This window comes from Oryzias latipes, chromosome 18, assembly GCF_002234675.1.
Source record: "Oryzias latipes chromosome 18, ASM223467v1".
Lineage (NCBI taxonomy): Eukaryota > Metazoa > Chordata > Actinopteri > Beloniformes > Adrianichthyidae > Oryzias > Oryzias latipes.
Window position 1 is genome coordinate 8,425,705 of NC_019876.2, and position 21,162 is coordinate 8,446,866.

Genomic DNA, 21,162 nt, shown 5'->3' on the forward strand with positions numbered 1-21,162 from the left:
TAGTGGGAGACATTAGCTTACAGTGTTTGAAGAAGGCTTTTCTACCTTCCTCAAACGGCCAAAGCACTTTAAAGTCACAATCCCTGTATAGTCCACATTTATACATTTACACACCGATGGCGGCTCCGCTGCCCAACACTGGCGCCAACGGCCAAGGCGTGAATCGAACCTGCAATCAGCTGATCAGAAGTCAACCACCCTACCGTTTGTAAAAAACAGATTTTACAACTAAAAAACTAATTGATCTAAGCTAATTTGGACATGAGCTTCAGATAACTTTCACCAAAAATGATTTAAAAATTGAGCCAAAAGAAAAAGAAAAACAACATTTTTTTAGGTTGACGATGAAGCCAACAGCGAGATCAGCGTGCACTGATGTGACAGAGCACTCAACGTGGAGGCACGAATCTCTGCTCCTCACTCCTCTGAGGATTAAATCGACCAAGTATGCGTGACAAGCTGCAGAGTAAAGAACGTCTAAGTGCATCCACTGACATGCACAAGCTGTCCTTGAAAACTAAAAGCCCAAATAACAGTTCAGAATATCGGCTGAAAACAAGATGCGATCGCTAACCCACACACTCGGTACACAAAGCAAAAGCAGAGGCACAAAAGGTGCTGATTCTCTTAACGATGACAACATGTAATGCAGTGACAAAACCACATCTTTAGTCACTAAAGTACACTCTTTTGAAAGAGTAAAGAAGAAAGTAAGAAATTTGCCTTTTAATGACAAAGTAGAAATAAAAAAATATTGATGGCTAACAATCATTGATAAAACTGCTCATATATGGTGGTGGTGGTGGTGGTGGTGGGGGGGGGGGGAGATAGCATTTTTACCCCCTTGTGATTGGATCATTTCTGCACAAACTGTCAACATGTTCTGGGAAGATGGAACTGAAAGACTGTAATGTTGGCTAGTTGGTGGTGAAAACATGACTCATGTAACTGTAAGCATCCGCTTCCCCCTTTTTAGATGCAGCAACACACTTTCCTCACAGCAGCTGCAGCACCTCTGCACTCCTGAAGATCAATCTCACTCCCTCTCAGGTAGCGGCATGTAAACAAGGTTTCTCGTGGGAACGCGAGCAAAATTTAATAAACGTCACATCGCTCTAAAGTCAAAGAGCTCAAATGCAAGGAAACCGACTTTACCTGTTGCAGTCAATTTGGGTTTGGGAGTACATTGCACCTATTTGAAAGGTTAAGTAAAAATCTAGTTTTTTTTTTTTAAGTATATAAGAAAATCAGTTTAAATCTCAGTCTGAAATCACTTAGTTTGCCAATCACATCTACTGTTTACAATGACACCAACCCAGCATGGAAGCTTTCTAGAAGTCTTTAAATTTTTGGGACAAAAAACAAGAGTTATAATAATTGTGAAACCCCTGGGAAAGAATCTTTGGAACTATGAGTGGATGATGAGCTTCACCTGTTTGGTTTTTTTTTAGACATTTTCACGTCGTATTTACTTTGCTTTGTGGATATTTTTGGCTCTACAAATTAGATCTTGTTATTTAACATTGAAACTGATCAAAATTTTTTTGGTAATTTTTGCAGTAAAAATAAAAAACTAAATTTAACACTCAGAATTTAGTATTTTGGACAGTTTCATCGTCGAATTATTGTGATATTAAAAAATTATGTTCTTAAAAAAAAAGAAGCTGGGGTTGTACTTAAAAGATGAATAAAGCATTTCAACAGAAAACTGTTGAAATAAATTATTACAGCAAACTAATATAATAAAATGCTTTAAAACCCCCAGACTACAAAAGGTTAGACACAGATTGGCACTGAAGGCTTTGATAAACGGCCTCAGATAAAAGCAGCTGCTTAAATAGAAGCTGCTGCGATGCAAATAGATGGAGGCCTCTGCCTTCAGCAGTAAATCCATAGGTAAAAAGCAGGACTATTTTGTGCAAACTGTCTCGAAACGCCTCCAAAGTCAGTTGCAACATTGATCAGGATGCGACACCATGAGGATGATACAAAGCCAGAGGACGAAAGGAGGACAAACTACGACAGCTGCCTCCTGCTAACGCCACCGAGCGCACACCAACCCCCTCCCCCCGACAGCGGTACACGCTGCTGCACAGCACAGACTGATGCGTGGCCCTTCCTGTGCTGCATTTTCGGTCGCTGTCAGCAAGCTGCATTTAGAAATGCAAGTGCAGGGGCCTGAAACGTAAAGACAAGCGCACTTATCTCTTGTCCTCAGCGGTTGTTAAAACTGTTGATGCTGCATGAACAGGGAGGGGGGCTGAAAGCAGCATTTATCCATGGCATGCTTGCAACCACATCTGCAGCCACTTCATTAGAATAAAGCTACTGTGACCATGTAGGGAAAGGCCTACATTGAAAATTGAACATTTTTTCTATTGAAACAAATGAGTTTCAATGCTTTAACAGGTATGTGGCAACATTTAAGATCCATTGTTTGAGCTAACTTATGTTGTACCTTTTACACTTTTATGTCATTTTATTTATAATTAAGCACATTTCTATTTCTGCCTTTTTGAATCATGACTTATGATCATCTTGTGTGCTGGCACCACATCTCTTACTGAAATGCATCTGTGCATGTTTTTTTTTACATTTTCGTCTATTAAATTACTATAGAATTTGCTTTAAGCTTCAACAGGTTAAACATTTAAAGACTGGTTTTAAAAACAACATGCTTGAAATCAAACATGTTGAGTTCCATTTGCTTAAAAAAAAGCTAAATTTGAAAAATATAGGTAGTAACGTAATACACATTTAAATAAATTAAAGCAAGTTTATTAAAATAAAACTAATTTAAAGCAGGATTCAAGACAAAAAACTACTTTAAAAAATAATTACATTTATCTTAAGTACGGTTATTTTAAACAAAACTGGGGGAGAGGGGAATGAATATTATGGCTTAAATTAATGAAACGTGTTTTTTTAAAAAGGAAAAAACTATTTGCCCTCATTTCAATTCATCTGCTCTGCCAAACTACTTGGCTTGATTATTAGTTAATTAGCCACACCTGTGCTCCTGCGTTCAAACTGTGCAGCCATGCTGACTTTTGCAGCTTATTCACCTAGTTTTACGACTTTTCGACACCTTAACTGAATTTATATATTTTTTCGTTATGCTTTGTGCAACTCCATCATGTCGTGTTTCCGTTGCGCCACAAAGCGGCGTTGTTTAGCCGAGCAGGACATGGTAGCCTTAAAAACTACTTCCTCAACTTGGAGGACACAAATATTACGCTACCAATATATGCAAAGGTTTTAAAATAGACTAAAAGTGTCAAATAATCGCTTTACCGCCCGAATACAGCAGCACGCTACGAGGCAAACATGAAAACATTTAAGCTAGGTCATCATCCGTTGGACTGCTAGCTTCCGTGGCTCGACTCGCTTTCGAGGAGTTTCTTCGACGTCGTTCACTGTTTCCACGCGGTAAAACTTCACCCAACGTCTTCAGACATGTCTTACCTGGAGGTGTTGGGTCGGCGTAGTGGGTATTTAATGAAGTAGAGTCTGCAGACATCAACTTTTTGGTTGCCGGTCTTGGCGCAGCGGAAAGGGGGCGGAGGCGGGAAAGCTGCCCAGCTAAATAAACTAATCAGAGCCTCAGCCAATCAGCGAAGAGCACGCGCCTACCCGGAAATTCAGCCATACCAATTGATTTGCTGCAGGTGCTACGTATTTTAATGAAAATTCAAAGATTAACACGTTACTAATGTTTTTTCAGTTGTAATAGGAAAATGTAACGAAATTTTAAGCTAAACGCCGTGTATTTTTCTGCTTTTTATTTAATTAGACTCACTTTGAAGATTAGAAAAGTCAATTATTTCAAAATAAAAGAGCACATCCGGACTATGTAAAGGGAGGATTCCAGTATTCCAGGTATTGCATTGAAACAAAAAGCACATCAAAGGCTCCCCCTGCTCTAACCTATATAGGGAGGCACTTGACAGCAATACCGATCATACTTTAGCAAGCATGGATGCAGTTTCTGTTGTTTGTTAAAAACCTGAAAAGTAAATATTATTGCACAACAATTTTACATTTTTTGTTTTGTTTTGAAAAAAGGAAGAGAAAATTGCACTTTCACTGTGAACATATTTGATTTTGATTGCGATTATACGTCTAAATCCAGGATTTTAGTCAAATATGCACAATTCCCAACAAGATCGTTTGAAGAAAAAGAAAAATCAATAATCATAATAATCCAGGCCTAAATTCGCCTACGCGAGAGGGACAATGCGTCAGTCCACGTCTGGAAAGCCCACGTGCAAGTCCTGCAAGTCACGGCAGTTCAAGAGTTGAAGATCAGCGAATGCAGCACGGTGACTCTCCCCTTATGGCCCCCCACCACCACCCCATTGCATCTGCATGCAAGAAGATGGGGCGACTGCACAGGGATCTGCATCATCTGTTCGCACTCAAACAATCGACTTAAAAAATTAAAAAAAAAATATGTACAAAAAATACAAAAAAATACTCTTACCGTTTCTACAATTGAAAGTTAGGGACGTCCTTTTTGTGCACAAAAAAGAGGGGAGGGGGAATAAAAAAAAGGACAAATCTCTGAATGAAAACACTGTAAAATGACGGATTCCGCTCCGTCAGTTCAAACTTGGAAACATAAAAGCCAACACAAACAAGATAAAATGAGGAAATTAAATATTTATTAAATGAAAAACACAGACAATGGAGTTTCTTTTGATCAAATGCATGAAACGAAAAGAAAAAAAAACACAACAGAAGAAAAGAGAGACAAAAAAAGGAATCAAATCATTGGGAGGAAAAAAAAAAACACCCGGCTTCTGCCTGTCTCGCTCTTTACAGGTGCGCCACACAAATATGCGACATCACTGAGAGGAAAGCAAAGCGGCGAGGAGGTTGTCTTTAAAAGAAGGTAGTCCTGCCGGCGAATTTATATAGGGCCGTATCACAGCGTGCCTATACCTCTCCGCACTCGGCGTTTCATCCCCATTCAGCCTACACACGGCGCGCGCACTGACTGACGCGGAAGTATACGCGGAGTGGCTCCGTCCCCCCCGCTTATGCTCGCCGGGGCTCTGCGACGCCATTGGCTCGTCTTTTGGGGGGGGGGAGGGACAAAACACGCAAACGCGATTCGTCAAATTTGGCTGTCAATCAAAAGCGACCGAGCGTTTTTTTTTTTTTACCCAAAGAAGCCCTTTCTGGAAGTCAAACATCGCCTCGCGGGGCCACTTGGAGGGGCAGCGCCGCGCGGAAGACAATAAAACACAAATGTATGTTTACGATTAAATACAGTGGGGGGGAAAAGAGCAAAACACGAAGATAAAAGTGAAAAAGCGACGGTTCTCTTATTTTCGGTCACACAGTACGACTTTCAGTGTTCGTCCACACACACCCCCCCCCGTCCCAGTCCCCGCCTCACTATAGCTGCGACACATCTCTGTCTGCGCCAGAAGCGAGCGTTTGATTCTGCTGCAGCAAGTCCTTCCCAACAGACTGCGTTTCAGCACCGCGGACAGCGCTCCCCCCACAGACGCAGCTATGATAAACGCTGCCCGCCGGGCAGCCCCCCAGGAACCGACCTGGAGGTTCAAAAAAACACCAGCGGGGGTTAGTCTGACTCCTTTCTGTTGACTTCAGGGACTGTGCAGCAATTTTTGAGGGATCTGTAACACAAGCTAAAGTCGAAAAATAAGTATCAGCGCACTGATGTATTTTAACGTTCCTTAGATTTGTCCATATTTGACATGAATCTACTAAATTTAACCTAAAAAACAAAAGCTTTTCAGTCAGGAAAACTTTTAGAACCTTATCAGCCCATACATAAACTTTTAAATCATTTTTTTTAAAGAAAACTTTAGAAAAACAATTATTTATTCTGCTAAAGTCTCACTCCGACCATCTTTTTTTTAATTCAAACTTTATTTATAAAGCCTTTTCATAAAGCAGCAACACAAAGTGCTTTACATGTTTAAAACAAACCTATACAAACACAGAATGCCCTCAGCCCCCTCGCACCCAACTAAATGAGACCTAGAATGACATGAATAAAACTCAAAGTGTTAATAGAAATAAAAACTGGCGTGGAAACCTGGCTTGATCTCGATTTTTGGGGGAACTGTTCATGCCAGGGACCGACCCAATGGGTCATGGCAAGCATCCAGACCCGGATCATACCGCTGCAACGACCCTGTTCCAAGAGAATAGTTGGCCGGTGAGGGGAGGATCCCCCTGAGGAAAATACTGGACTTGAAACAGAATCTAAAAAGATTAAAAGACAAAAAAAAAATGTCAAAGCAGTCGAAAACAGTCAAATAAATAAAGAAGCAGACCTTAATTGAACAGTAAAAATGATAAAAATCATTTGATCATCTTGTGATTATGCTAGTTTTAGCCCAAAAAAAAATCTGCGCTGGTTTCTAGGACATAGTTTCTCCAGAGTTGCGGGAGTTCATTGTGAATTGAAGTCTCAGTTGTGGGCAGGACTGGCGGCTTGGAGTAAGCCCACCCCCTCTCCCAGACATCCATCTGTTTACATGCTCTCCTACCAGCTTACAGCCCCTCACATCCCCAAAGTAGCATTAGCAGTGCAACAAACTTGGCAAGCAATCTTGGAGCTATCCAGCCCTACAGTTTTGAGCCGGATACCAGGAAAACAAAGACTTACATAAATCTAGTCATCCACAAGTGGATCCATCAGAATGGAGCAGAGCAGGAAGTTTGTGGCAAGCTTTGTCCTACTGCAGTTTTTGTTGGCTCCCGATTTACAATATGACTAAAACAACACTCAAAATTGTCATTTTAAGCTAAAATTTATTTATACATGTCCTCCATCATTAGAAAAATGGAGCAGGAACAAGTTAAAGACACCAAAACTTTGAATTAGAGTAGGTCTTCTGATTTATTCATTTATTTAGTTTAAACATGAAGGTAAATTTTCATACTAATTTTCTTGATTTTCCTGAGTTTTTATGGTTATTTCCCGTAAAAAACACGTAAAAACATTTAGGCGAATGGATAGAAAACAGCAAAATGGGACGCATAAAAATAACCTTATTGGTCATTTCCCAATGGCACATGTTGCATTTACTCTAACACAAGTAAATTGTGACACCTAATTGCAAAAGGAAAAAGAAAAAGATCATAGATAAATATAAATACGTTTTTTCTGTTGGTTTTATCTCCATAGCAACCATTTTTGTATGATTTGTATTAAATATTAGAGACCCACTCCAGTCATCTGTTGATCTTAAGGGTATTTTGGTCATGATTATGCCATATGAAGCCAAAACTGTTTTTTTTTTCTTGGACGTAGTTTCTGCATTGCGACCGTTGTTCATTTATTTACACTGTCATGATAGCTTACAGCCCCTCACACCCCCAACCTAACATTAGTGGAGCAACAGACACGGCAGCAATAGTGGAGCTATACAGTTTTGATCCTTAAACTAGCTCAGACAAGGTAAATGAAGACGTACGTGGATCTATTTCTGTATCAGAATGGAGCAGAGCATGAAGCTTGTGGCCCACCAATTGTAGTTTGTAACTAAAAGCTGTTTCTAAATGGCACTTTTTATCTGCTCCTAACTCACCACGATTTGATTAAAAACAGACTCAGAAACAGAGTTTTAATCTTAAGTTTCTTTATACATGTCCTCCATCTGTAACCCTTGTGCTATCTTAGATGACCCCACCCTTACATTGACGTGTTCTCCCTACCATGACAAAGGTGGATAAAGGTGGAAAGATTTCATGTAATCCATGGACACCAGTGAAGATCACAAATCATTGAAGAAAAAAGGTTCAGCGCACTGTCTAGTGGGTCTAGATGACCCAACTCCCAATGTCAAAGTGCCTAGGATAGCACAAGGGTTAAATGCCACAAGAACATGTTAAAAACACAAAAAACACCATTTTCATTGGAGTAATAAAATTAAACTTGGGTTGTGGTTGTAAACCTGACCTAGCGGAGTAAAATTTAAACGAACACGTCGCACAAATTTCACACTTTGCCACAAAATGGCTGCCAAGCCATAAGCCCTGCCGCCATCCCATAATATTCCTGACACGTGTGTTTTGCTTTTAGTCAGCAGATTTTGGAAAAAAAGGAAAAAAAACAGTTGTATAAGCTCCAGTTTCTTTGCCCGCTGTGATGTCATCACTGGGGGGGGGGGGGGGGGCATTTATTCATTTTTTATTTATATTTTATCATAGGTTGATTTTGGAGAGTTTTTGAGGAAAGCCCAATAATATATATAAATTTATATATAATGTTGTGGTTACGATAGACTTTTATTTTGAAAAACCATCCACCAATAATGGTCAGGTGATCATAGCATCTACCTCCCTTTTAATTGGCTTTTAAAAAATTGACATGACGGTTAAAAAAATGATGAATCTACAGAAATCTGCTGTTTCACCTCAAGCACCAGCTGGTTACTCGTCCAAACACTTCAGCTTCAATGGCCAGAGACATCATCACCATCTCGCAGTCTATAATTCGGCCTTGGGACCAAATAACCAGCCTACAAATAATCACTGATGTAATGCAGATTACGCAGGTCAGGAGAGTTTCCTACATGGGAGTCCAGGCGGCAGTCGTTACAAGCTCTTACCGGAACTCCTGCAGCTTCTTTTGGGCCCCGTCTTCCTGTCGGGCCCTGGCAGCAGTACCACCACCACGGGGCCACGCCCCGGGAGTCGTGAGAACCGGACCATGCCACAGTTCCTGCAAAAGGAGCAAACCTGGACTTCTGATTACTAGAAGTCGTCACTGAAAATCTGATTAGAGTTGTTAAAGGACGTGGAAGTGAAAGTACGGCCGGGGCGGCCTACAAATATAGCACACATTAAACAAATCTGAAGTGATTGGAGCAGCCAGAGAAAAGCGGCAGTCTCTATGTTAACCACAATGCACTGCTGTAAATCGTTCTGTTTGACATTTCAATTTCTTTTCTGCTCTAGAGAACAAAATTTCCTGATGGCATTTTGTTTTGTTTGGAACAAAGAATCCTGGGAGTTGGGCAAACCACTTCCTGCCTGCATGGGCACGGCAGAGGGGGCGTGGCCTTAAAGGAACAGAGCAGAGATAACAGGTCCCTGTTTTTGGCACAAAAACTCGCCAAAATTTGCACACAAGTACTAAGTGAAAATGACTTTTGGGCCCAGTGAACAAACCCCACCCCCTAAAAAAACGATGACATCACAGCAGGCACAACCATCAATTTAAAAAAAATGGGGCCCAAATCTGTTTTTGTGGCTAAAAACTTTTTTTCTAAATCCACTAATGAAACCAAAAGACACATCAGGGATTTCAAAAAATCATTGACATTTTTTGAAATTATTTGAAAAAATGTGAAATTATTATGGGATGGCCTCAAGACCCACGACTTGGTTGCTATTTTGATATTTTTCTTCAAGCAATCTTTGCAAAATTTCAAACATACCACCAGGTTAAGCCTACAACCACAACAGAAGTTATATTGACCTTTGACCTCAGGAAGAGGCTGACTTCTTGGATTTAAAAAAATTAACCTGTACTACTTTCTACAAGTTTAAACGTATTTTGATCTTTTGCCTCTTACTTGGTTACTTGGGAAAAATTGTTCGAATTAGAAACTGTGGATTTTGAACGGCGTTAGAGTGGCAAGCTAGCAAAAGTGGCATTCCCGTGTTACTCGCACAAGTTTTACCGGAATATTGTGAAAATTGATCGCATGAATCCCTGACTCAAGCTGGTTAAAACAATATAACATGCAGCATGAACATATCAGGAATGTGGGCGTGGTCAACATAAAACTCTGTTGCCAAGGAAATCCAAAAGTTAACTTTTGCCGATTCTTCTAAAATCTATATTGACATGTCCGTCGCCCCCAGGCGACCAAAAATTAGCATGGTTGCTATGGAGATAAAAGCAATAGAAAAGCAAGATTTTGAAACAAAAAAAAGCATCTTTTCTGAGTATGGCCATACGAAGCCACTCGCTGCTTTAATTTGATTCATTTTTTCTGTAGTTTAATTCCCTGGGATTTATTCTTGGAATTCCATGGAGCGTGTGCCACAACTGCTAAAATACCTTCAAAATTGCAAAAAAATGTGTGAAATAGTTGAAAATTTAATAGAAAGACTTGTAAACATGAAACATTTATTCCAAAAATCAATCCGTTTTAATAAAAACAATCAACTTGAGAGCATTTTAAAGACTTGGATCTATGACCTTGAGAAGCAGTGTGGAGTTTATAGTTCCTTTGCTAAAACACGACATTAAACCATGACACCAGGGGACTTCTCACTGTAAAGCAATACGACTGTAATGGAGAGAAAACCTGCTGCATTCCCCTCTAACCAGGGATCAGAAAGCCATCTAAATTTCAGGGCTGGGAAATATTAAAATGCATTTAATATCTAAACCCACCTCCCAAGAGGGAGGGCAGGTCAATGCTGGGGTCAGGAGCCTAATCTATCTTTGTAATGTTGAGCCCTTGAAGCATTTAAACAATAAAGAGTGCCTCATTCTGCCTGAGTGGCTCATAAATGTCCGTGCCGATGCTGCGTGGAGGAGGTCCAGTGATGGATGACATTTTCAACATGGGATCTGACAGCGGCTTGTACAAGCGGCGAGCAGTTAAAAGCATAAACAAAAACACATTAGAAATCCATTTTCAGAATAGAACATAGTGTATAATTTATTATAATATGAATTAAATATAATTTTCATTGCGTTAGAATATACAGGAATGATTGTTATTTTTAAGCACGCTCAATTATGTGTGTCAGTGTTTTACATTATAAAGTCTTATTTATTCATTTAAATGTTTTTTTTCTGTACTAGCATTTAGTTTCAGCTTATTTGCTTTGTTTTCCCCCTAACAGAAAATGTCAAAGTCTTTTACTCTGCCAGAAAAAATGTATCAAGTTGATGTAATCCTTGTGCTAACCTAGACACTTTAACATTAAAACTTCAATAACATTGGCAGTTCTGTCTTTTCCTGGCTTAAGTGAATGCAACACATGCACAGCGGTCTGACCAGTCAGAGAGGAGCTGGACAGAGAGGTCAAATCCTCCATAGTAATAATAATAATAATAACAATAATAATGTATAATATTCAGCCACCGGCTGTCTAATGTTACAAGGATGCTGCTAATAAAGTTTTTATTCATTACACCTTCAAACATGAAATCTGGAGTATAAATACAGTTTAAAGGAGCTGCACATATTTTACAGAGGATGAAGATAAACTTTACCCTAAAAAGTTGAGGGAAACTAGATGCTTAAATAATAAAAAAGGAATTGAGCCTCGCACGGGCCGAGCTTTCAACCGCTTGTACAAGCCGCTGTCCGCCATTAAACCGCTCCATGGCCTGAAAAAGGATGGGGACCACAGATTTCGATAAAAATTATGACACCAAAATAAAGCCCAAACTCAAATTATTCTGTTCGACTCCATTCTTTCTTCAAATCGTCAATAAATCAGGGAGAAAAAAAACCCCCAGCTCTGACACCAAGCTGCTGTCCTGACATCAGTCATGACTCACTCCAGCTTTAGTTCTCTGAACCATTCTGATCCTTTCATCAAAACTACGCTTGTTGATGATCCACCAAGACCCAAATGGTGCTTTCAAATGTCAGGGGTGACAAATCTCTTGACCTCTGCAGCCTCGCAGTTTACCTGCGTAGATGACGGCTGGGATTTGATTACAGGATGATGTTCTATCAGCTTCTGCTGTTAAAACCTTCAATTCCTTCAGGATTGGTTTTTCTTTTCATTTTGTTTTAAAATGACCTCCAAATCCTTTCGACTTTGTTTCCTAAGAGTTTTCAACTTCAGCCCACTTTCTGCTCCAAAGATAATCTGAACTTTGGCCATTAAGATTTAAGCAAATTTATTTTTATTACTTTCTTAAAAAAGTATTGAATAAAAAAAGCCAAAGTGGGGGATCGAGACAAAACAGACGCGGCAGAGAAAACCAAATATTTTAGTATTTCATACATTTTCTTGATTATTTAGTACATTTATTACATCATCTTTTGTCTTTTTTCATTAATATTTCACTTTAAAAAACAACAATAAGCTACTAAAGCTAATTTACCAGTTATGGTATCCCTTTTTCTTGCATCTGTAACATTGTTTCTTTTATGTAAAGGTCTCTCCCCGAAAAATTGCAATAAAATTGGCCAAATTGACCTCTACCAGTACATTTACCGTCAAGTTTTTAATTTACTTCAGCTTTTTAAGGTTTTCTTTGACTTCTTAAGCCAATTTAACCAGGGGCGGAGCTAGAACACGTGATATGTGAGGCGGGCAAAAGACTTTGCAAGGCAAAGACAAATGAAATAATTTTAAATATTTATTTCTAACATTAAATTATTATTATTAATATTGTTTTTGTTTTTATTTTATTTAAAAATGTTTTGTTATTTTTGCAATACTTAAAGAAGCTCGAATTGATGATTTCTTAATCTTTGTCAACAATTCTACTATTATTGGGGGGCGAAGCTATTTATTGAGGGGGCAGCTGCCCCCCTTAGCCCCCCTGTAACTCCACCCCTGAATTTAACAAGTACTTTGGCCGCTTTAGCAGATCATTTAGCTCCTTACATGAAGTTTAACGCTTAACTATTCTTACTAGTTCAGACAGTAGCCCCAGCTGTCATTACTCCTCTAAGGCTTTTAAGATGTTCCCTTTGAAATAAAGAAAAATTATGCATTATATTGCATGTTTTGTAGACATGGAAGAGGACAAACAATTTTCCAAAGGTGAGCTGGAACGCAGAGCTGAAGAGGATAGACAGGAACTTTTATCAAAATGATCGTCATCATCTTTGTTTCTAAAGTGCTTTAACACAATTAAACATAAAGCGCTGCACATTTAAAGCTAAACAAACCATTAGAAACAAATTTAATAAATAAGTGATTAACATAAAGACTTGAAGGTAAAGAAAAACATAAGACCCAATAAAAGCTGCAAATTGTAAAATGACAGAGCTAAATTTCATGTGCGACCAAACGCTTGCCTATAAAAATGAAAATAAACCACTTTTTTCGTTGCACCATGTTAGGTTGGGCGTGTGAGGGGCTTTAAACCAGCAGTAGAGATAGTAAAGAGATAATGGATGGGAAGTGGGGCTGGGCTTGCTCCATGCAAACAGTTAGTCTCACAACTCAGGCAAATTTCTGATGAAATACTGCCGCTCTGCAGAGATTATGTCCCAGAAAACAACACAGGCTTTTGGATTTTGGCTAAAAAAAACCCCGCCATAAATACAATTAAAAGACTTAAATGCAGGCAAACTCACAAATACTCTTTACACCGTTAAAGACTGAACCGAAAACGAGCAATTATACAAATTAGGAAACAAACAGCCTCCATAATGAGGCTGTTTGAAGACAGAAACGTCCTGGTTTTATGCAGCTGAAACCCAAAGCTAAATGCCAAATATTCATGAATGTTTTTATAAAAACATATAGATTTTGAACACTGTTAGGAATTAGTAAAGGAATTATATACAGCATCAAAAAACAAGCCCTAAAGGGACTCTGGTGTGGCTTCTTCACCTCCATCATCAGAGCAAACACAAACTAAAAACCTTTACAACCTCTAAAAGAAAAAAAAACAAAGAATGTGTCGAATGAACAAGGGCATATACACAGTGTGTGAAACAGGGTATCAATTATTTCACTTTAATATGTTTTATGCAGCATGTGCTGCAGAACAACCAGAGGAACAGCTACTGGCCCCGGGCCATCAGACTGCTTAGCAACAAACCGCTATAACAGTCTAACACACCGCAGACGGATGTCAGTCATGTCTATGTTGACTACATACGTGTGTAAAAAGTCCTGATTACATATACATCTATATAAATTACATCACACAGTTACTCCTGTCACTGTTGGAGCCTAGCAATGTTATTTCAATAAGGAGAGGCATCGCTAAAAATGTATAAGTTGTGGAAATTTGTGCATCAAACAAGCCGATAGTCTTTGGCGGTTAGCCTCTGGCTCAGTGTCTTGTGTTCTTGTAATGACCGTAGAGGAATAAACTCCAGAACATAAACGCTGATGGTGGCGAGAGGCCACATCATTGCAAAGCAACATTCCAGGTGGAGAGAGGGGTGGAGGAGGGACGGCGGACCGGCGGAGTGTTCCCCAACCCCTTAACCCTTGTGCTATCCTAGGCACTTTAACATCGGGAGTTGGGTCATCTAGACCCACTAGACAGTGCTCTGAACCTTTTTTCTTCAATGATTTGTGATCTTCACTGGTGTCCATGGATTACATGAAATCTTTCCACCTTCATCCACCTTTGTCATGGTAGGGACAACACGTCAATGTAAGGGTGGGCTGCAGAAGAAAAAACAAAAAAACAAAGAAAAACAGAAACGCGGCCTACTTTTTCCCCCGTTTTCTATTTCATTTGATTCGAAATGGTTTACTTCAAGCAATCAAATAAGAATAATGCACAAAAACAGTACAATCATCAGTTTTACATTCATACAGTGACGTATCAAACTCATGATAATAAAAATAACATTAAATTTTGCTTGAGAGGGATTTTTAATTCTACTACTGGATTCTCTCCACCACATCCGACTCATTCTTGACGCCAGTCAAGTCAGTCACATGTGGGAAATCCACCCTCTACTTTCTTAAAGCAGCTACGCCGAACGCTAAATTACAATCACAGCCCCCAAGCAAAAAAAAATAAAACAATGTTTTCGCGGAAGAGTCGGTGAGGAAAGAGAAGTAAAGTTTTTAATTTCAAAATTAAAAACAAAACTCTAGAGCAGGGAGCTTCCGGCCTGTCCGTGGTATTTTTCTACGTCACAAATACAATCTTTTTCTAACAGAATTTTTTCATCTGCTCCTGATTCACAATGGTTTGAATAGAGAAATACTCTAAAAATAATAAAATTGAATCTTAATTTTCTTTATACATTTTCTCCAATATCATAAAAACGCCACAAAAACATATTAAAAACACCAAAAAGGCCATTTTCATTGGAGTGGGTCTGTAAACGTCCTAAAGAAGTAAAAAATGTCGCTAAAACCACCAACCTATAAAAACCAAAGTAGATGAGTAAACACAGTAAAAAGAGAGTTCTGGTTTGTTTTCAGGTAAAGATAAATAATCTAGACCCTCAAGAAAAGCATCGCACAATCTTGAGCTCCTACGATGATCATATCTTATCACACAACCGGATTTTAACCAACAGGGGGCTAAAAGCAAAACAGAAAAATATCGCCTCAGGAGGTCCGAGCTCACTGCCATTTTTCTGCATACGTCCCCCACTGCATTATGGGATGATGATCGCGCGTGATGTCACCGACTGTCGACCGTCCAATATGGATTCTGCTGGGAAGCCGGAGCTCCCACTGTGGCTGTTAAGAGCGTGTAATGCAAGACAAAATGATGTCACCGCAGGGGCACAGGGACCAGAAACAGCATCGTGATACAGCAGCAGCAGCAGATTGCACTGAGAAGAGGGATGTGCGGCGCAAAACCCCAACGCCCAACCTCAACTGTGCTGCGTATTTATTTAGCTATTGATCCGCCCAAACCCTAAAGGGGATATGGTGAGTTGAATTCAATAGAAACCCCATCCTCAGGTGAAGTTCCCTGTGATCTTTTTGAAATAACTGATAGCCATCAAACACCCAAATGAGAGAAAAAAAACAGGCTGATAAATAAGATTTTTGGCAAAAATATTTATTTTTCCTTGATTTTCAGACAAACTGAATAAACTCTGGTTTAAAAAAAAACTGAAAAACCCTCCTGGCATCCACAAGCCAATAACAGATGAGCACGTTTTCTTTCATCTCAATCCTCGGGGAAATACTACTTTCTGTAGAGATGAGTGAAGATGGGAATCTCCGGGAAAATAGGGCATGAAATCTCAATTAAACGTGTCAAGATCCTGGGAAATTTCAATGTTTTTTTTTTTTTCTCTCTCGTTTCTTAGCGTCGCTTGTCTCTTGAAGATACTGAGGAGCGCTTGACCACCGAGGGCCTCATTCTCCTCCTGAAATAGCATGGTTTGAAAAGCCTGATGGGAGAGCCCTTTGCTTTTGGGATGCAAGGGGCAGTGAGGTGAGCAGGTGCAAAGGCAGACATTGATCAATTTGGTTGTCGGCAGGTAAAATAGGAAGTCAAGAGTTTTTTTGTATTTCATTTTATTTGTGGCATCGCTCAGCCTCGGAAGGCTTTACAGAGTTTGGGAGATTAAAAAAGGGAATTTCCCAGAGAATAACTTTTTAAAAGAGACTCTGCTTTCTGTTTTGACCTTTCAGACATCCTAGAAGACATTTTGTTTTATTTCTTGTGCGACTCAAGTCTTATTTGTTTAGTATTTCCGCATTTGCTCCTCTAAAACTGATTTAAATCGATGCTCAAAGGGTTACGTTCACCAGTGCCGGTCTAAAGCTACGGCTCGGCAATGCGCGTTCAGGCGACCACTTTCAATGAAAATTATATATAAACACGCGTAAATGAAGTAAATGTAGATGAACTTTTGACCTGTGTGGCCCGTACAGGTTTGACCCTTTTTTGCATGCAAAAAGCCTATTTGGTCTACAAGGAGGTCATTCAGGGGACCTGAAAACAAGAATTTTTCAAGGGAAGTTTGATTACTTTTCGTTTCCTTTAAACCGCTTGAAAAACACTTAAATAACTACAAAAACATAAACCACTAAATTAAATGGCTTTGACAGCATTTACTGCATTTAACTCCCAAAAAACACACCAGTCGCACTCCAACACCCCCAAAGTTAATTATGAGCTCATTTTCAGATTTCTTTAAGCTTATTGAGGAAATCTTTGTCAAGACTCCCGAGAATAAAACAATTCATTTAGAGGATATTCCTTCTCAGCAGCCATCCTGGCTGACAAAGCAGGGGTCAATTTACAGCCTGTGTTTTCTGAACTCGTGTTTACCGGCCAAACGCAGCGCGTATCATTTTACCCTGCAATCAATTACAATGAGAAAAATCCATCCAGGGAAATAATGAGACACACAGGAGCACGGAGGCTGTTTTAATTCGACTTTATTAAGGCTTTAAAGCATGAAAACCTCATTGCCTTTTCGGGATGCAGTTGATTAGCTGCGGCTGTTGTCAGGCGGAGTCTATTTTAAACTTCGGACGCCACTGCTCTCCTGTTTTTGACAGTTTCTTTGTGGATTCCCCGGACCGGCAGCCTCCAAATGTCAGCAGTTCACAAACAAACGGTGGAAGGAGTTTCTAATGTGCAGGAAAACCTGCAAAAGAATCCCAGCGAAAGAAAATAAAAACAAAATGCTTGAAAAAAGACATGTTAAATTTACATTTTTATGCATCTTTATCATATTTCTTTGGCATGAACTCCACTTGTGACTTTATAACTTTACATTACACAGTAAAAAATAGGAGAATATGTCTGAAAATCCTTAAAATGACTAAATATAATGCATTAAAAATGACCTTAAAAGAGATGCCCAAGTTTTGGATCACAAAACACAATAGAAGCAGAACCTTTTCCGTGCTGATGTGTTGATTTTGAACCATTGACTATATATGAGAACTGGACTGACTGACCCCTCCCCCCTTGTGTGCCAAAAAGGACGTACCCATTGTCTCCAATTAGCCAAAAGTATGTTGTTTCACATTAAACGTTTGATTGACAGATTCTCCAGAGCCCGCGTTCCCGTGGTAAGGGTGTGGACTTCCAAAAAGCTCACTCCTGATTGGTGAAGGCTGTTGCCATAGAAACATTGACTCCAACCAACTTGGACCAATTGCTGCTTACCGATGTAGTCTGGTGGCCTCCGTGTTGCGAAAAAATGATGATTGAATTGATTTCCTTTTGATGGAGCCTGAAATAAGTCATTTTCTATCGATGACATCACTCACTCAGTCCAGTTCTTATCTACAGTCAAAGGTTGAAACGTGCTCAACCCTAAATCAATGGAAGGACACATTTCTTTGGTTCAACCCCTTCACGCCCCTAATTTGCAATGTACCATTAAATCCAGAACTCGGTTACACGGGTAATTTAGCATCACCTTGTACAGAAAAAAAACACTGGAGGAGATTGTTTCTCCTATGCTTGAAAATAAATTGAGGCATGAAGGGGTTACATGCAGAAAATGTCCCCACAATGGGGACTGAGACTAAATGTACGTCTAATCTGACTCAGACGTTCTTGTATGAGATGTATTTCTTATCAGGAAGACATTTGTTGACATTTCCACTCAAGCCCAATTCCTAATTGGAAACACTTTCTTTTGTATTCCCTGAAATGTGTGTTTTGGTTTTGTAACCAGATTTTGAACTAGTTTTTGAACCCCAGAAGAAATGTTTGGCCTCATCCAATTTGTTTTTACCGTTTCTCCTGCTGTGATATCATCATTTTTTGGGGGGTGGGGGTGTTGTTCACCGGGTCAAAAATTCATTTTGTGCAAATTTTGGTGAGGCATGTTTGTGTGTGAAGATCTTTGGAGCCAACAGGTATGTTTGTAGAATTTGAGTGTGTATGTGGACAGGCCCCGCCCTTTTGACTAAAATCCTGACAGTAATAATGATAAATCTCCAGCATCCTGTTGCTGCCTGTTTCTATCCCGCCTACTACTTCAATTACCCTCCGACTTCCTTAACCCCCACCCCTTTTTTTCTTCTCCCCTTTCTTTTTTACCCATATGCCCCCCATCTATAACATCCCACTCTCTTCTTCTCTCCTTTTCTTCATCCGGTCCCACAATGAAAATGTATGCAAACATACTTAATAGATTATTAGATAAAGTTCAGCCTCAAGTACAAAAGGGGTTTATACAAATAAACGCCTCGTGTGTCAGAAGATTTATAAACCCCTGTTGTAGCAGTAAAATCTGTACGCTCAGCTGCTAGACAAGTTAAAAAAGAACAAAACGTTTTTTTGTGGCGAGGGTAAAATTACCGTTCAAAGGTGCAATAAGAAAGAACTACAAAAACAATCTGGTTCTTGTAGTCCAGGACTGCTGTGTGATATAAAAAAAAGAAAAAATAAAGGAATCCACTTTGCTGAGAAATTAAATAAAAAGCAAGTCAATAAAGAAAAATGGCCATACTTTGTGGCCCTGTTGCTTAATGCTAAAAAATAACCCCCCTCAGGAAGAATTGGTTAGTACTACCATTCACAAACTTTTAATGCTCGTCTCATTAGCTTAAAAAAAGGTTTGACAGCTCAGGCTTTCCAAAGGATAATTCCCTTTTTTTTAGATTTTAATGGACTGATATATCGTCTTTTAGAAATCTGAAAGGCCTGCTGTAATATCTCAAGGTGTTCCCGACCTCCTATCCTGCAATAAATTTGTAATTTATTATGCATTAGTCAAATCAAGTCAGCCAGATCTTTTGCTGTCTTTTTTTCTCAAATTAAAGGGAGTTTTTTTTAATTTATTTTTTTATTTGAAGCGAAGCACGACTGTTATACATTCAGGTCAAACAAACAAGTGATGAGATGATTAATTATTTAGCTGTGGCAGTTTGCTGAGATAATGGCGTCTTTCACCTAATGAGTTTGAGCTAAAAAGAGAGGTGTTGAATGGCATTTTTTTGAAGGTCTTTGTGGAAGGTGGGATTCAGCCATGTGGTGTCACCTTAGAGCTGCTCTGTTGGTAATTGCTTCCACCCAAAAGAAATATTTGGACAAATTAGACAGCCGCGCTCTGCTATGAAGATAAATTAGGCAGGTTCCTGGCCTCATCCATTATTTGTGTGTTTGTGTGACTGGAAACACATTTATTTTGGAGGACAAAGAAGACTTCCATGATTAACCTAGACTGAACCAAAGCCTTGAGTTAAATTAAAAAAAAAAAAGCAGCACTATTTCATTTGCTCAAATGCAATCAATGACAAAATAAATACCTAAGTATTTAAGTAAATTGGGTAATTCTTTTTTTGTATTATTAAAATGTACATTTTTTATAAATTTTGTGGTTTATCTAAACAGGTTAGACCTCCATTAATCAATTTTTCTAAACCCACTTACTGTATTTTCTGCACCATAAGGCACACTTAGAAGCATTAATTTTTTTCAAAAACAAAAGTGTGCTTTATAATCTGGAACGCCTTGTATGAGGAGTTGCGCTTACTGATGTTAAAGCCATTTTGAGAGGTACACGGCACCCTGTCAAAACGCTTGGGTGTTATTGTGAATACGCTAATGTGTCTAACATATAGCAGCTACTACATGTAGTAACGTTTTAAAGGTTGGGAGTTATTGGTATTGTGAATATGCAAACGCGGCTAACGTCTGGTGTGTCACATCACGTTCCTTTGAAAATTGATAAAACAGTGTTTTCTAAAATATTTTACAAAGTTCATTTAAGTTTCGAAAAGAGACTGTTCTTTTGTTTTCAATTAAACTCATGGATGATGTTGGGTCTTTGGATCACTGACATCAATCTCAGACACCTGAGATAATGAGTTTGCCAGGCGAGTTCAAATAAAGCAAAACCTAATAAAGAAGGATGTGTCACATTATTAAGCAGACCAACTTTTTCAGGCAATATGGGAAAGAAAAAGGATGTCTGCTGCCTTTTTCTTCTTCTTCTTTCGGCTTTTCCCATCAGGGGTCGCCACAGCGAACAAGTCGCATGGTAAACTTGGCAATGTTTTACGCCGGATGCCCTTCCTGTAGCAACCCTCTCAAAGCAACCGGGCTTGGGACCGGCACAGAGGTAGAGAAGGGAACAGGGAGCAGCCCGGATTCGAACCCTGGTTTCACGGACGGAAGGCACCGCAAACCAGCACGAGCTTAACCGGCTCCCTAAAAAGGATGTCTGCTGCCGAAAAGTGTAAAATAGTTAAATGCCTTGGACAAAATATTATAACCTTGACTATTTCTCAAAAACTTAAAGTGCGACCATCGTACTATTAGGAGATTTTTGTCGGATTCTGTGACGAACGGGGTCGAGGACGTACCCAGGGGCAGTGAGGAGGACGCAGGAGTTCCAGGTGAACAAGGGTTTTAACAACTTAACCAAACACAAAACCACTGCAGAACCGGCAGGCAAACTTGAAAGACTCGAAAACGCGAAATGAGGGGAAACCATCAAAGCTACAAACTATGGAGCTGCACAAGAGGAAGGGAGAGACGAGACTTAAATACACACAGACAAGACGAGACAGAGGTGGACACAATCAGGACAGATCGGGAAAAGG

General features: G+C 39.4%; 1 protein-coding gene across 6 annotated transcripts in view; it reads right to left on the reverse strand.

The window, feature by feature from the left end:
- Positions 1–4,970, reverse strand: part of elavl2 (ELAV like RNA binding protein 2) — a 34,722-nt gene extending 29,752 nt beyond the window's left edge. For 2 of the 6 annotated variants that reach the window (XM_023966213.1, XM_011487340.3), the window contains exon 1: positions 4,484–4,966. The gene's annotated coding sequence lies outside the window, so the exon portion shown is untranslated. Of the gene's footprint in view, positions 1–3,465; positions 3,590–4,483 lie in introns of those variants that run through there. The other 4 variants (XM_011487342.3, XM_004079664.4, XM_020711560.2 and 1 more) reach the window with 3 other exon arrangements.
- Positions 4,971–21,162: the final 16,192 nt, after the last annotated feature.